Source organism: Montipora capricornis, chromosome 14, assembly GCF_036669925.1.
Source record: "Montipora capricornis isolate CH-2021 chromosome 14, ASM3666992v2, whole genome shotgun sequence".
Classification (NCBI taxonomy): Eukaryota; Metazoa; Cnidaria; class Anthozoa; order Scleractinia; family Acroporidae; genus Montipora; species Montipora capricornis.
Window position 1 is genome coordinate 17,039,856 of NC_090896.1, and position 18,310 is coordinate 17,058,165.

At 38.0% G+C, this 18,310-nt stretch overlaps 1 pseudogene; it reads right to left on the reverse strand.

Annotated features, from left to right (window-relative positions):
• Positions 1 to 6,322: 6,322 nt before the first annotated feature.
• On the reverse strand, positions 6,323 to 10,465 carry LOC138031537 (uncharacterized; annotated as a pseudogene).
• Between the last annotated feature and the right edge of the window lie 7,845 nt (positions 10,466 to 18,310).

Below are 18,310 nucleotides of genomic sequence, written 5' to 3' on the forward strand. Positions count from 1 at the left end.
TTTTGAAGCCATGTTAATAGATAGAAAGGGAGAACAAAAGGAAAAAGCTAAGAACGAAATAGAGAAAAAAAAGAAAGAAAGAAATGTCATTGTAAGTCACTTGTACATACTGTATGTTGATTTAGTCTTTCTGTCACACAATTTTGCAAGAGAGAGACTGAAAACTAGCAGGAAAGTCATATGTAATGGAGTAAAAATGTAAATATGACCAATTTTGATATTACTTAGCGTAAAGCAAGTCATTTGAGATGACAACAGTGGTATTTTGATTTAGAAGAAACGTTTACTGCAAGAATTAAGAATGAAAGCAATACCATGATTTGACTTCTTGAACTTTGATCCAGTTATCACTCACATGACTAAATACAGATCACAAATAAGTCAATTAACATGTGTTTTAGTATTGTAGAATTATGTAAGTTGTTCAAAACAGAGCTTTTTGACCATTATCAATTACATGTCTCAATTTGATGATAAATTGAATAGTGTGATGATTTTGAATCGAAAAATCAAGCCAGGGCGGGAGGGGTAAAAAACGTTTTGTACACCATATAGCTGTACCAGATACACTGCTATCACCCAAAAATATAAACTAGGGATATCAAGCAACATTTTGATGTACATTAGCCTTTGTCCCCCTGAGTGGTACCAAATGGCCAATTTTGGCTCCCTGGCTCATAGACTATACGTACATCATCATTATTCATACATGCGATTCTCAAGACCTGCTGCGCTCCAGTGCCAAGCATAATGCAAATAAGTACTTGGAATGTTAATGTCTTATAACCTTAATTTCTTATGTTAATAAAGATTTCTGTAACCAAGTGCAGCTCCTCTGGGTACAGACTACTTCCATACTAACATAAATTGTGATGGCTCATAACCCTAAGAATCAAAATGCCTGAAACACCACAGCCAAATAATACGACCACCTGAACTGGCGTAAATAGGGAGTTTAAGAAACGAGGACGCGTTGAGTCTGAAACGCGGCTGGAAGTGACTTTTCCAATTTCGGATGAAAGGAGCATGCGTGTGGCATTTTCCACTCGTCTTGGCAACGCGACCTGAGCAGTTTTGACGTTGTGCCGAAAACGTGAGTATTTCGCTTTGTGTTATAACGCAAAACAGCCTATTTTTGTCATTTTATTATGTGTTATTTGAACTTTATTCCCTTTTTGAAGGCAAGGCATAATTCTTTAAGCAAAAAGAATCGATGTTGACTAATTTAAAACGTTTTGTTCTTACCACGTCATCTAGCCCAAGCAGATCGATCGAAGTGATAGCGGCGGCAGCAGCTTCGAGCAAACCTTCAAAGTAAGTACCCTGGAATCGTTCGTTTTATTGACTCTTACTATGAAAAAAACTATTTCTATTGCCATATATTTTCATGAATGATACAATTTACAACATTGCAAGGCGTTTAAATTCGTATGTTATTTTCATTTCAGCTTTCAGTTGTGAATGAATCTTATCTTTTTTATCTGTACTTCGATCTTTCTTTTGTTTGGATAATTTATAAATCTAACTTGCTCGGCATTGAATCAGAAAAAAAATCTTATGCGGAACAAACTAATTTGGCTCAGGGGATTTTTGTAATGAGTCTTGAGCCAAAGACTTTCAACCATGAGTTGCTGAAAATTCAACTCAGCGGAGACGTTCATCCAAAACCTGGCCCAGAAACCGGTTCGGTTAATACAACAAGCAACGAACGTTTATCTAGTCGTCACAACACGCAGAAGGATATATCCTTCTTTTATGCTAACGCGAGAAGCATTGTTAGTAAATTGGATGTGTTTCACTTGGAAGTTGCTAATAAGGCTTATGATGTTGTTGTTTTAGTCGAGACACACCTGGACTCGTCAATAGCTGATGGTGAAATCTTTCCGGCTAATTATCTGGTCTTCAGGCGTGATCGAATGTTCAACGGCCGTTATGGAGGAGGAGTTTTGATTGCAGTTCGTGATACCTTCAAATCTTCATTAAGGGATGACATGTTGTCGGACTCTGAACTGATTTTCGTAGATTTGTTTTTTCCAAATGATCGCAAGATAACTGTAGGTGCCTTTTACAGACCGCCAAATGCAGACACCAAACCTTTGTTGGATATGCAAGATGTTCTTCAAAATTCCACACATCAGGATTTGGTTATTATTGGAGATTTTAATCTACCTGGAATAGATTGGTTTGATGTTAGAGCTACATGTGATTCAGCTAACAATTCCCTTCTGATCGACATCATCCAAGATAACTTTTTTACACAACTTGTAAATGAGACAACTAGAGAATGCAATATTTTGGACCTTGTGCTCACGACATCTCCCGAGCTTGTACGCGAGTTAGCTGTCGGGGAACCTTTTTCAGACCATCACTGTTTAACCTTTTATTTGTCTGGATCTTTTCCCCGCCCTCGTAAATCTAAGAAACTTGTTTACGCATACAGAAAGGCAGATTGGGAATATTTAAAATCGCTGTTTACACATACACCGTGGCATTGTGCATATTTTGACGACAACTTGGATGATAACTGGCAGGCGTGGTTGGATTTATTCTTTGCGGCAGTGGATCAGTGTATTCCGAAGCGGCGACGCAACAATAAATTTAATCCTCCTTGGATTTCAAAGGAGCTCATTAAGCTTTGTAGGAAGAAAAAATCTCTTTTCAGGAGGGCAAAGCGAGTAAACTCGGATCTCTTGTGGATGAGGTATCGCACTTTAAATAACTCTGTTAAGAAAGCGTGTAATGCAGCGAAGCGAAACTACATCAATGACCTGGCCAACGAGCTTGCTTCTAACAACAATCACAAGCCGTTTTGGAGCTTTGTGAAATCTATGCGTAAAGGGTCAAACAATCTCGTTTCACTTAATGTTGACGGCGTTACTCTCTCAAATGATCTTAGAATTGTTGAAAGTATGAATGAATTTTTCTCCTCTGTATTTACATCAGAGAACTGCGATAATTTTCCCGAATTTGAATATGTTATTAACAGTAAACTTTCAAACATTCTTTGCGACACAAAGGAAGTAGAAAAGCTGTTAAAAAATTTAAATATCTACAAGTCGCCTGGACCTGACCGTCTATCACCTCGCATTCTGAAGGAATGTGCGAGTGTTTTGTCATCATCTCTGTGTTTTTTCTTTAACAAATCATTTTCAACAGGCAAACTGCCACATCTCTGGAAACTCGCTAATATCACACCTTTGTTCAAAAAAGGCAGTAAGACTGACAGGAATAATTATCGCCAGATCTCATTAACATCAGTAGTGTGCAAGATTGCGGAGAAAATCGTTAAGTCTCGAGTGATGGATTTTTGGCAAAACATAAATATTTTTAACCCGAACCAGTTCGCTTACATGGAGGGTCGATCAACGCTTTCGGAGATTCTTTCTTGTTACGATGATTGGGCGAAATCACGTAACAACAGAAAGCCAACCGACATTGCCTTTTTGGATTTTTCCAAGGCGTTCGACAGTGTACCGCATGAGCGTCTTCTTTTCAAGCTCGAGTGTCATGGTATCGACGGCAGCGCTCTCCAGTGGTTTCGAAATTTTTTAATTGGCCGGATGCAACGCGTCGTCATACGCGGTACTTGCTCGTCCTGGTCTCCAGTTTTATCAGGTGTACCCCAAGGAACAATCCTAGGACCTGTTTTATTCATCTTATATGTAAATGACATTTCATCGGGAATTTTATCAACGGTTAAACTGTATGCGGATGATACAAAGGTTTATAGAGAGATCTCTGACATAGCTAGAGACACAGTCATTCTTCAGTCCGACTTATTCCACCTTAAGAGTTGGTCTGAGACCTGGCAGTTAAACTTCAACGCGAACAAATGTGAAATTATGCGAGTGACACATAATTGTGATAAATCTGTTCCAAATTACTCCCTCGTACCGCGTGGAGAACGTCTCAGCTCAGTGAGTACTGTAAAAGACCTCGGCATCACAATCTCCCATGATCTCTCGTGGACTTTACACGTTGTCGAGGTGGTCAATAAGGCCAATAAAGTTCTCGGTCTAATCAAGCGAACAATCGGTTCTGTAAACAAAGAAATCTTTTCCACAATGTATAAGGCTCTCGTGAGACCAATCCTCGAGTACGCTTCCCCTGCATGGTGCCCTTACTTGGTTAAGAATATTGTTCTCTTAGAAAAAGTTCAGAGAAGAGCTTCTCGATTGGCCTTAGGCCAGCGAAGGGGAGAGATGTCATATGAAGATCGCTGTAAACTGTTGCGTTGGTCGCAGTTGACTGACAGAAGACTATATTTTTCTTTGATTGAATGCTATAAACTTGTATTTGGATTGAATAGTCTTTGTTTTCGTGACTTTTTTGAGTTCGCTTCAAAACGTACCAGGTCCAATCATAACTACAAACTACAAGTTAAATCGGCGAACTGTAATTGTTATAAATATTCATTCTTCGTTAAAATTATTCGCGAATGGAATGACCTGCCTGCCAATGTTGTTGAGGTAGGAAATTTGAGACGTTTTAAAATAGCTCTTAAATCATACATGTGTATTTCTTAGGTTCCACTTATAAACATATATTTTTGATTTTTATTTTGGAAGTTTATTTACATAGGGTTAACCTCTTAAACTTCCTTTTTAGGGTATTACTTGTATTTATTTGTTTATGATACCTTAAATAAAGTATATGTATGTATGTATGTATGTATGTATGGCCGATAATTCCTGAGTTCTCAAAAATGAATTTATAACGATGTAAGTTCAACTCCATACCTTTTGGTATTTACTAAAAGAAACAGAACGTTTTGAGGAATATTTTAAGTCTTTAAAAAGATATAGAAATGGAAAAAGTCATTTCGTTAGATTTTGCATTTTCAGATCTGTTATTTTGGTTTTTCACTTAATTTATTTTGTGGAAATAGTTACAGATAAGTCATGCTTTAATTTAAACTGGAAAAGCACTTCGGAAAAGTGAAACCGACCAAGAAAAATTATGTGAATATTCTCATTTATAAGGCCTTGAAAGGGAAATCCAGACTTCTTTTACACTCTCCTTGAAAGAGAGGAATTGTGAATGAGGTTTTTGTTTAACATAACTCATCTGTGAACTATTGACATTGTTATATGAAATCTTGCTAACTTAAACTTGCAAAAGAATTGAAATTTGCAAAGATAACTGAGCTAATTTACGTTGAAAATTACGTGTTACAACAGGGTTTGGTTTCAGAGGAAGAGGGGTTTTGTACTGTACTTGATTGCTTTCTCTTTTATTTGTTCCTCACATAGCAATGTGATGTACTGGACAGAGGAGCATAACATTATACTTTGCAGAGACGTTTTATTTGAAAATCCCTATAAATACAAAAAGGGGTCTCCCCAGTGGAGTGAAACCTGGAGGAAAATTGTAGATATTCTGAACAAATGTGCTACTCCCCAGTTTAATGTTGACCACAGGGTCATCCGGGACCACATCAACGTCTTGGTAAACAAGCATAAGAAAAAAACTTAGAGCTGAAGAAAGGGCATCAAGAATATCCCCAGATGAGCCGAGTGAATTAGATGAGCTGATACAGCAAATTATTGCTCTAGAAGAGAGTGCTCCTACAGATACATGCAGTAAGGATAAAGCTGAAAAAGATGACAGAGCTAAAGCAGAAGATGTAAGAATGAAAGCTATGGAGAGGCTTTCCCAGACCAAAAAAAGGGAATTAGAAGAAGATGGTGAGGACAAACCAAAACGAAGAAGAAGAACAACTGGAGATGCCACGGAGTATCTAAAGGAAAGGGCACAAAAGAATGTCGAAATGAGGGAAAAGGAACTTCATCTGGAAAAAGAAAGGCAGCAACAACAAGCTGACATGCTGAAGGTTATGCACCAGCAACAAATGCAATTCCAGCAACAGCAGCAGTTTCAGCAACAACAAATGCTCATGATGCAGCAGTTCATGGGCATCATGAATAGAATGCTTGAAAAATAGACATTAGTTTGTTTGTGTGTATGTTGTTTTTCAACTATGTTCAAGGCTGACAAACTGGTTAATCAGTGCTAATTAATTCTCATTAACGAGCTTTTAAAGTTAAATGTAAAACTCTGAGCATCATTTGCCACCCCTTTCTTTAAACTTGCTATTTTGGGAGTTACCTTAGACAACAAAACTGTTCAATTGGATGCAAGGTTTAATGTAAAGATATTGGAAGTGTTTCTGTCAAAAGGCTAGCTTTTTTTAGCTGAAGTAATCAGCTCGAGTGGCTCGAGTCCAAAGTAATCAGCAGCTGTATTTGAGTAAAGGCACGTCAAAGCATTTTGCAGACGTGCACAAACAGTGTACATTTTTCCTACATGACTAAGGCCTATTTTAAGATCTTTTTTTGTAGTCAATAAACTTAAAATAGTTGACGATATCTCCAAACAACCATTCCACACTCATACGCACTGAACTCATGATCATAGATGTATTAAACTCTTCCATTTGTCTGGTTAGGACTCCATGTCTGAAGGGGCATTGTAGATGGATACGCAGGGGGTATGCAGGATCCCCATAGATGCACTCTCTTGTCCAGTAGGGGAAAAGGCAAATTGTGTCAGGTCAGCATAGAGGCCAGACATATCTAGCATTCTTGCATCATGCCTTTGTCCCTCTAAACAAAAGCAACCAAACAAAAATCAGTCAACAAATAAGTATGCAGAAAATTTTCAGAAAGAGAGCATTGATCTTAGCTCAATTAAGATGGCTAGATGAACATAGGATTTGCTGTTCTTGCAGTCAAGGCACTTATGACCTATAGATACGTTAAATATTGCAAAACAATCATGATGGCCAGAATAAGAGTATTTCAACGAGTGTTAAATAATCCTTATGCAGTAAAAATCTTTTGATTTTGAGCTTCTGTTGTTTTGTTTTCGTTTCCCGAAAATGGTAGAATACTATGGATAATGCATATATTAAATAAATCTCACCCACTGGTCCAAACAGATGGCCGATCAACCCATTTGGTAATGCCACAGATTGGAATTTAAGAGCGTGAACTCGTTTGTGGCCGTTGTAAACGGCTCTCTGATTGACTCCTGGTTTTGATATGGGTCGAACTGTTCCATCAACCAAGCCGAAACAGCTGTCCAAGGCCACACCTTTGTCATGAATTGCCTCAGAATAAGTTTGCAGTTGGTCTGGAGACATGATAAAATGATTCCACTCAGATATCCTATGGCCATGAACATTGTACATCCACTCGGTGACTTCATTGCTTATCATACTAAGCTCAGGTACTGATCTTCCAAAAATTGGAATCATATCAGACAGTCTGCATGGATAGGCAAGGCGCTTTAGCATAACACAAACTCCTTCTGTTGCATCACAAATGGTGCCAATCGGACATATTAAACAAAATGAGATCACTCTGTTTAATGCTTTTGAGTACATGGATATATCTATTTCTACTCCTACGTCGTCAATGCGCTTTGTTACCGTATATCGACCTCCGCCCTCAAAGAAAAACAAACTCTCTGTCGACATGTTCTGCGATGACTTTTCTATTCTACTCGAGAATCTTGCGGCTTCGCCTTGCAACCTGATAATTACTGGAGACTTTAATTTTCATGTTGACAATCGTGAGGATGCTGATGCTTTGAAGTTTTTGGACATGTTGGAAGCAGCTGGGTTTGAGCAAAGGGTTGTGGGCCCAACCCATAAACGTGGACACACCCTTGACTTAGTTCTAGTAAGGCATGATGATTCTCTATTACGTGGCCTTCCAGAAATTGTTTGTTTTCCTAACAAGATCTCGGATCATAGTGCCATGGTGTGCACCGCTGATATACCTAAGCCCTGTGCTACAACAAGAATGTTTCAATGTAGAAAATTGCGCAAGATAGATTTGGATTTATGGAACAAGAATTTAAAGGATTCTGCATCATATAATTCTGATTTAAACGCATGCACAGATCCTAATGTATTGACTGATCAATATGACAAGGTTCTAAGCAATCTCATTGAATTACATGCTCCTGTTCGCACTCCTACTGTGACACTACGTCCTTACTCGCCATGGTATGATGACAACTTGAGGTCTCTGAAGAGAGCTAAGCGCCAGGCGAAACGCAAATATGTCAAGTCTGGCTTAGAGATCCATCGCCAGATATTTGAAGATCAGTGCCGCATTTACAGTGATGCGTTAAATTCTGCAAAGCAAGAATACTACAAGAATCAAATTTCAGGATCTGATCAGAAGCAGCTCTTTAGAATGATTGATGGCCTTTTCAAGGTCAAGTCAGCCCCGCTCTTACCAACATATGACTCGCCCCAGGGATTGTCTGAGAAGTTTGCCACCTTTTTCTCCGAAAAAATAGTGAATCTGAAAGATAGTTTGCACTCGTCAGTCTTGGCGACGATGGATTTGTCAGTAGCGCCTAGTCAACCATCATGTCAGACAACATTCTGTGATTTCTCTGCGGTGTCTGTACGTTATATCAGTGAACTCTTAGTGAAGTCCAATACTAAGTCGTGTATATTAGACCCTGCTCCAACTAGTGTGCTCAAGCATTCTACTGAAGCCCTGGCTCCAGCCATCACCTCTATTGTCAATACTTCTCTGCTATCTGGTGTATTTCCATCATCCCTTAAAAAAGGTGTAATTCACCCTTCGATCAAGAAGCTGTCCCTTGACCTTGAGGCATATCCGAGTTATCGCCCTATCACAAACGTTGCATTTCTATCGAAGATGCTCAAACGTGTGGCCGCTACGCAAACGCTGAACTATCTTATACCCAATGGGCTTTTAGCCAAGTTTCAGTCTGCGTATCGATGTTTCCACAGCACAGAAACTACGTTATTACGAGTGTTTAATGACATCCTTGTTGCTATTGACAACCACTGGGATGTTGTACTTGTTCTTCTAGATTTATCGGTGGCGTTTGACACCATTGAACATTCTGTTTTACTTAGTCGTTTGGAACACCGTTATGGATTTGATGGGAAGGTGTTAAACTGGTTTAGATCATACCTGATTGGTAGATCCCAGCAAGTACTAATTGTGGATGTCAGATCAGCCGATTATCCTCTTCAGTATGGTGTTCCTCAAGGGTCTGTCCTGGGGCCATTTTTGTTTTCTTTGTTCTTTGCCCCTCTGGAGAATGTGGTACAAGCCCATGGTTTCAATGTGATGACTTACGCAGATGATACACAGTTATATGTGTCCTTGGGCTCGTCGGATGATCGTCCTGCCGTTCTATCTAAGTTTGAAGCTTGTGTGAAGGACATTCTCATCTGGTGCACCTCTAATGGTTTGGCATGCAACCCCGACAAGACGGAAGTAATTCATCTATGCTTTTGTTTCCAAAGCATTACTCTTCCTGGTATTGATGTTGGTGGTTATACTATATCGCCAACACCAGCTGCCCGAGATCTCGGAGTGCTTGTTGACTCACATCTGACGTTGTCTAAACATGTTAACAGTGTATGCAAGTCCGCATTCTTTTCCATTAGTAAGATTTGTAGGATTAGAAAATATTTAGACCGTGATAATTGTGAAAGACTTGTGCACGCATTCATTTCATTGACTCTTGATTCCTGTAATAGTTTACTAACAGGTCTTCCAGATAAGGAAATCTCAAAGCTCCAGCGCGTGCAGAATGCTGCAGCGAGGCTTATTGTTGGTGCTGCAAAGAATGAACATATGTCACCCATATTACAGCAACTACACTGGTTGCCTGTAAAGTTCAGAATTGACTTTAAGATTTTGATGCTAACTTATAAAGCCATTAACAATCAAGCTCCCGATTACATTTCTGAACTATTGACTTTGTATAAGCCTTCTCGTGCACTTAGATCTTCCAGTCAAATGCTTCTTGTTGTACCTAAAACCAAAACTAAGCTTTATGGGGACAGATCGTTTGCCGCCAGTGCCCCTAAACTTTGGAATGCACTACCAGTAGAAATTAAGAATTCTGAATCACTCGATATTTTTAAGAGTAAAGTCAAAACACACCTGTTCCGCCAGTGCTATAGAGTATAGAGATCATATTATATATAGTTTATAGAGATTACTATTATTATTATGTATAGTGTATAAACCTTATTTGCATTATTATACAGGATATAGATTTTCTTGTTTTTCTTTAGAAATCTATTGTAATTTTAGAGTTTCTCATACTGCATGTAATTTGAATGTAAGATTTGAATGTAAGATTGTAAGATTGTAAAGCTTTGAGAATTTTGTAAAGCTAAATATATATTATTTATTATTATTATTATGCAGGTATCAGGCATGTGTAAAGCATCGACCAACAAAGGGATGTCTGTCTTTTCAAATCTGAAGTCCGCCTTACACTCGGCTGAGTCTTTGTTTCGGAGGGAAAATCTTTCGTAATCCCAGTGGCGAAATGGAAGGTTTTGTGGAGTGTATTGATCATAAAGCGCAGCAAATTCTTCGATGTCTATTACTTCTTCTTGAAAAGAAAATAGTAGTGCTTCCTGTACAGTCTTAAACGACTTTTGAGTCATTCTGTTAACAAATTTCAAGTGTTCTCACTGTTTTGCAGACCGCGTTTCATGAAAAGTTGTGTTGTTGAACTTAACTACAAATTTCTTGCACTTGGAACGCGGTGCTCTCCCCAGTCCACCCTAGGTCCTCACATTTTTCCAGACCACCGCGTCCTTGTTTCTTAAAGTCCGTAATGCTGAGTACACAACACACATGACCCTATTAAACCAGCTGATTTATGGTGGCTGGCATCAGTTTCCATCACTTCCACTTGATGACCAATTTACCTAAGTTATTACTACAATAACCAACGATCTGTGGAATGGGCCCGAATAACCGAGTTTCTGCCCCGCAGACTTTCATTAAACTTTTTTATACATGATGTATTACATTTATTCAAACAAGCTAAAAGAGAGCTCGATTATTTTATCTGAATTTGTTAATAAGATTAATTGTAAATACAAGGTTGAGAAATTTACATGATTTAATTTACTTTATTCGCCCTCTTTGATTAATCACTCAGTTCTCGTGCATGTCAGATCATTATTTGTATTTCTTTTCTTTTTTCTATATATATGTATCTTGTGCAATGTAAACTTCTTTTATGTTAAATAAATTACCAAGAAAAAAATATATATTAAACATTTTCATGAAATTCCTTTCCCACTGGATTATGGTGCACTATAACGACCACAACAATGGAACAACATGTTTTCAAAAGTTATCTCTCTTTGGCAAACGCAGCAAAACTTTCCCCAAAGACTCCTCCTTTTCCCATAATGTCTTGCAGTTGCATTTGCGACTGAATTTTTTCCCTTTGTGACTAAAATATCTGGAGAAGTTGCAAACTTGTGACTTGTTTTCATAACAAAAGGGTTAGCAGTTGCCACTTTGCTGCTTTTTTACTAAAATAAATGAAGAAATGACAAATTACTTTGTTTCTCACCTTGAGTTTTCTTTCAATCAGAAGATAGCCAAATCTTGCTACATTACAAGCACAACTCCATTTCTTTGATATCATTTGCCATTTTCAGCGGTTTCTTCCAACACATGTATTGTGGGCCCATATTTTGTTTTGCTACACCGCTGACGACACAATGCAGCGCGACGATTTTGCGGGGGCATAGACATAAATTCCAATCCAATGCACAGATCCGTGGTCTTTCAAAGAAATGCCCAGTCACTGGTGACGTAATCTATGACATAATAGGTGACCATACTGTAGCAACATATCAACCTGTAAAATACGCTGCTAATTTTAGCCTTATGCAAAAAGAATTCAAAAACGAGCTTGGTGACCGCCGTTTATTTTTGGGTGTTTCAAAATGTTGCTATGATCACTTATTAAGTGAAAAAAAAAAAACAAAAAAACAAATACACAGCTTGTCCACCCATGAGTGGGCATTATGTTTCATGCCATTATAAAGATTTACAACTTTCAAATATCGCTAGTCATGATCCATCCAAGGACAAGAAGTGAGTAGGGCTAGAAACAATTTGCCACCTTTAGAGCCTGAGCTGGTCTCCAGTATGGATTTTGAACCCATCAGTTTCTGGAAACTGGAAATACCTACTATATATCAATACAGTGTGTCATGTGTTTGTATTTAATGTGGAAAGCAACTGACAAAATTAATAACCTCTTACATAGTTGTAAATTGTACAATATTAAAACAGTTTTATTATTTTTACAAACAAGAAACAGTTAATGCCTGTAAATATTGTACACAAGTTAGATATTTATATGGCATAATTTCCATCAGAGAGTATACCGCTGAATGTGTTACACTGAAGTATGACAAGTTTTGATCAGTTTTCCATCTCAATATTATTGTTGATAATATGAACAACGAAAAAAATTGCAGACTGACCTTGGTATACTTAGTCAGTATTGCACGCAATGTATTACAGTAAGTGGTTCCCTGGTCCCCCCTCTTGCAACAGAGGGTATTACCTAGTGGTCTTAGGTTGGCAATTGATACTGCTCCATAAACTAACATTTAACATTGATTTCAAAACATGACTTGTCAACTTGCAAGGTAGAGTCTTTCAAAACTGATTTCACATGAGGTGTGAGCAATCCGAACAACAACACTGAGACTACTAGGGGGTTTCATCGAGTGACCAACTCGACTCATTGTAGCCAGGATTAGTTATAGACTGAGAACCAACAGATACAGTATGTAAGCTACTGTTCTTGATTAAAAAAACTGGTATGTACTTTACAGGAGACAACTTTAACAGTACATTTTAAGACAACAATAGTTTCAATGACATGAGTCAATGTTGACCATCAAGACAGCTGCAATTCTCAACTGAATTCAATCTCAGGTGAAATTCAGGAGTCAGCTTTACCCGTATGCCCTTTGACTCAACACAGAACAGACAAGTATGCTGCCAATTGCTCTACTGAAATCTAATAAATAATAATAATAATAATAATAATAATATTTAATATTTCTTTGGCACAAATTAACATGTGAATATGATCAAATGCGCCTTACAAAGGAAAAAAAATGTAAAAACTAAGATTAAAAAACAAGTTAAAAAATAGTTATTTACAATTCTGGATCTAATAAAAAGACTAAAATATATATATATATATATACATATACATAGACATAGACATAGACATAGACATAGACATAGACATAGACATAGATATAGATATAGATATAACTAACTGCAGACAGTACTGTTTCGGCCTTCTGGGCCTCATCAGTGCAGTGCTGATGTCTAGGATGGAGGTTAAGCTATAAAGCCACCCCAGATGTCCCACGCATATGGTACATCCAAGTCATGCCAGAGTGCTCAAACTAGCGAGCTAGTGAGCATGCGCAATTGCTAGCGGCAATGACTCATCCTAGTAGAGTGCTCAATTTGAACATGAAAGCAAAAGCTTTGTAATGCCAAAGAGCTATATATATATATATATATATATATAAATAAATATCACAAGCTTTTCACAGTGTAAGCTGCTGTAAATAAAAGTGTCTTTAATTTAGACTTAAAACGTTCAAAATTTTCCTCCTCCCGTATTTCACTCGGCAGTTTGTTTCAAAGTGATGGCGCAGCAGCAGTGAAAGCCCTGTCACCGAGTGTTTTCTTAGTTTTCGTGGACGGAGGTGCTAACAAAAGTTCAGAATTAGACCGGAGACCATAAGTGGAAGGATTCTTAATATGAATAAGATTACATAGATACTCAGGTGCATGACCATGTATGGCCTTGAAAGTTATTATTAAAATCTTAAAATCAATTCTGAATTGAAAAATCTGTTACACAAACATGTAAATTTCAGGAGCCAGCATCAACCAGATATCCATTTACATGTACCAGTAAGTTATTACACTCGACATTGCACTCAGTAAGGACAAATAATTCTATGTGCATAATCTTCACAATCCAATGTCTGTTTCAATGGGTTATGATTTGAACTGTTTACACTGTAGAACCAAAATAAAGAATTAAAAATTGCCTGACTTGAATATAAACATTCATTCCTTGGTTTCCATCTTCTTCCCTTGGATGGAATGTTTCATGCGACACCACAAGTACATGATCTGGAACATGTAATGAGATTGGAGGCACCTCTACTCCAGATAAATCATTATCATCCCCTTGTGGTAAGGGTGCATTTGGGTCATCTCCATACATGACCAGATCAGCAGGCGTACTGTCATTGATGACCCCTCTAACCCCAGAGTAATTGGATGAATGATGTTGCAAACTGCCAGAAATCCACAACTGATGTGGGGATAACCCATGCTCTGTGGAAAGTCCATGATTATTGAACATATCCACAAAGTGTACTAAAGCACTATTGATCCTTGGCATGTAAACATAATGCAATGAAAATATGTCTACATCGTTGTTACGATTGAGCACACCAATATGTTCCAAATGCAAAAATATATTTTTGAAAATGTATAAAATGCAGTGAACCACTTCACGCCACAATCTCTCAATCGTTGTGTTGTGAACACTTGGCCCTGTGATAAAACTTCCACGACTTTCCCCTCTATAATGAATCATGACATCCCCTACAGCCACATTTTCTCCTCCATCATCGGCTCTGACACGTGAAGGCAGACCCCACACATTAATTGCTTCTCTAAACAATGACAGCACTGTAGATGCCCTGTTATTGCTACTGCACCTGAGATAAACAATTAACCGAGAGTAACCGTCAATACCCCCATGGATCACAAATCGCCAATGGCGTAATTTTCAGTTGCTATCTATGTGCCAGAGAAAATTAGGATGTGGCACTCTGTAAGGTCTACGTGGAATCTGCTGTGCCCAGCGGAAGGCTCGACCAATAGGATCAAGGTTGATCAGGGCATCTCGCACCCTCCATCTCTGGACCCAGATACCACGTCGTCTAAGTGCACCTTGCATGTAACGCTCCCCACAACGGGGCATTGACAAAAGTTCCTCTGGACCATTTGTTGCAACTCTCCATCTTGAATGGGAGAATATGTTAAAAAAGAAGGTGGTATATCAAGATCATTGGCCCGTATGGTCCATCTGGAAACACCCAAAATGCTTGCAACATTGTTCCAAGAAAAATGACATGAACGCAAAAGCATTATCTGTTCACTGGATATTTCACAAGCTGGACGGCCAATGGCACCAGTATGCTGGATAGGAGCCCTATAGCAGTTAGGAGTAAAAACTGGCAATCTCTCGAACAAATCTTTGATCAACTCTAGTTCTCTGGCAAGATTTCTAATGTCATTAACTTCACTTTGTGAAAATTGAGGTGACCCTGTTTTACGTAAAAGGCGTAATTATCAAATGCACAAAAGGTCATGTTGTGTGAATCATAATGTGACTGTACAATTAAATGTATGTTTTAAATTTTGCTACAAGTGTGTAATTTCCGGCAAGACCGCATTGCTAATTCTCTAGTCTAAATTAATTGTCGCAAACTACAAGGGAATAAAAGATTTGCAAAGGACATCATAAATATACCCACAAGTCACATTCAACAGGAGCTTCAGAAATGGATTTCTAAGGACAGGTAAAACGCACAAATTTGAAAACAGTCTCATTGCAAAGGTGTAAGAAACAGGCAATTTCTATAGATAGATACTTTATTTGTAAAAACCTTGCAGCCATAGGCTGAATTACGTTTACTTACATTTCTGTAATTGTGAAAAAAGATAAAAATTGATCAAAGTGAATTTTCAACGAAAAGTCATGATAATTCGCAAGGCCTATTGTTTCCAACTACGCGAATTTTCGTACGAAAAACCACTCTGTTCAATAAATGACTTCGAAAAATTGAGCGAAATTTCGCTCTTTATTTGCTCTTCTCGATCATTCCCACATATTTTCTGGACAAAAATTTGCCAAGTTCGAATTTGCCACGATGATTCTTTTCTGCCATCATTTCACAAGGTGTAACAGTTCTACAAGACTCACCTAGATATACTTCAAAGGTTCCTTTAACTGTTTAGTTACTGTTTTATTCGTCGGCGGTTTCTTGGCTCTACAAGGGCACTCGCCTTAAATACGAGCCACTAAGGTGGATGCTTACAGTCTATATGAAAAAAATGCTTGAAACAAAGCTTATTACTTTTAAACCTGGCAAGGATTCATTATACAAGGTAAGACATCCAAAGATTGTTTTGTATGGCTGACCTCTGGAATGGACTGAGATATGCACTGCTCTGGCTAAAACCACGCAAAAGACATTTGAGAGCTTTTGAGTTTTGATTCCAAAGCAAAATGTAGTGTTCATAAAATAAAACTTTTGTCTACAAACGCTGTCTCACTTCTGCGTTGTTTGTTTTGGAACAGTGGGCTTCCGTAAACATTGTCACGTTAACAGAATTCGTACCCAGTTTCACCGATCGATACGCCGACTACAATATCAAAGTTGCTAAAACAAAATACTTGTGAAGCAATCGCAGTTTTTGCTGTGTGAGACAATCAATTTTTTTTCATTGGAAATAGCCGATTAAACTGTTGGATCATTGAATCTATTTTCGATATGACTTTAGTTTATTTACGTGTACATAAGCTTGTTCAGCGATGTTGTTGATGGCGGCCGCCGATTCATGTGACAAAAATTCCCTGCTTCGAATTTCGTTATTTCGAATTTTTGTTTGGTTATCTCGAAAATTCACTACTTCGAATCTCGCTATCTCGAATTTTCGAGAAAGATCGTGAATTTTTCGCTTCAAACCCTACGAAACATTGTTCGAAATTGACATTTCGTGGAAAGTTTGCAAGTGTTATTGAAATCCAAAAAGAAAATTGGGGGTAACTAGGCATTTTTCAAAGATAATTCATGAATATAATAATATAATAATAATAATACAGTTCTTAAAAACGCATTATACATAAAACGCTTTCCAAACTATTTTAATTTTTTTCCAAAATCAAAATTCGGCAAGATTTTATAATTTTGACCTTTTTAAGCGGAATCACTGCGCTAAAAAACATAAATTTCATGAGAAAAATCGTAAGACTGCTTATATGTTGAGGAAATGGGCTTTATTTCACCCTTCTGGTGGAATTAGTAAGATATAAGTGGGACTGTTTTTTTCGTATTTTTGAGGAGGGCAATTTTTCTACAATATCTTGCCATTGCAAGTTGTTAAAACTGGCGGACATGAAAATAAGACGGCTTTAGTGAATTTAACCTTTTCCATATTCTGCGGAGAGCCAAATTTGTTCCTCAGAAATCAACGTTTATGCATTGCTCCTTTTATTCGGAAACCAGGGGTCCGAAATTCGGACCCTTGCTTTTCACTCAGCTGAAATTGTGAAAAATTATATTATCTCTGTTCAGAAAGCAAGGGTCTGAATTTCGGACCCTTGCTTTTCGTTCCGCTGAAATAGTGTAAAAAAATTATCTGTGTTCAGAAAGCAGGGGTCCGAATTTCGGATCCTTGCTTTTCGCTCTGCCGAAATAGTGGAAAAAATTATTTTATCTGTGTTCGGAAAGCAGGGGTCCGAATTTCGGACCCTTGCTTTTCGCCTCTTCTGAACTAGTGGAAAAAAAATATTATATCTCTGTTCAGAAAAATTCGGACCCCTTCTTTTCAATCCGCTGAAATAGAAACTGTAATAATGATTATCGTACTATTATACGTGGAGGAGGCTCCCAGTGTAGCCCTTGGGATATGTCAATTTCACTTGAGTTATTTTTAGATGTCACGAAAATGGAAGTCTGGTTCCCGAGACGACCGCAAAATTAGAAAATTCAAAATGGCGTTTCGAATGGGATAGCGTGGTTTGTTTAACGTAAACAAGTTTCGGAAGCCAAGAGATTGGTTTATCTTGCCCCAAATCCTGGAAAACCATCACATAATGCCAGATAAATTCATACGATGTTATCCTTAATACTTGCGGACGTCTCGGGAAACAGACTTCCGATGATCGACACGATTTTCCATAAATTTGCAAAAATATCTGCATTGGATAGTCCGGCATCAGTTTGTATGTGTTAAATCATTGTTCCTGAGATGACTGTTTGTTCGTATCCTTGTAAGCGTTCTTCAAATAAGACTTCATTCCCGGTAGAAGCTTTGAACTATCATCCAACATAAATCCGAAACATATGTGTCCATAGCCAGCTTTCCTCATCTCCTCTACATGCGGGAAGCGTGTGAGGTATCCAATCCTTATTGTAAGATCCCTTCCAGTAACAGATGACAAACCCATCCTCGTTAACTTCAAAGACCTTTCCGATGACAGGAGTCCTGCGATAGTTTTCGAGCTTCACTGCAACGAAATCTCCATCTTTCAAAAGGTCAATGCCAGCGACTTCTTGCACATAGGTTCTAAACTTCCTGTGGTTTCCTTATTCTCTCTCTTTTTCTGTCTGAAAATAAAGTTGCAGCTTTCGATG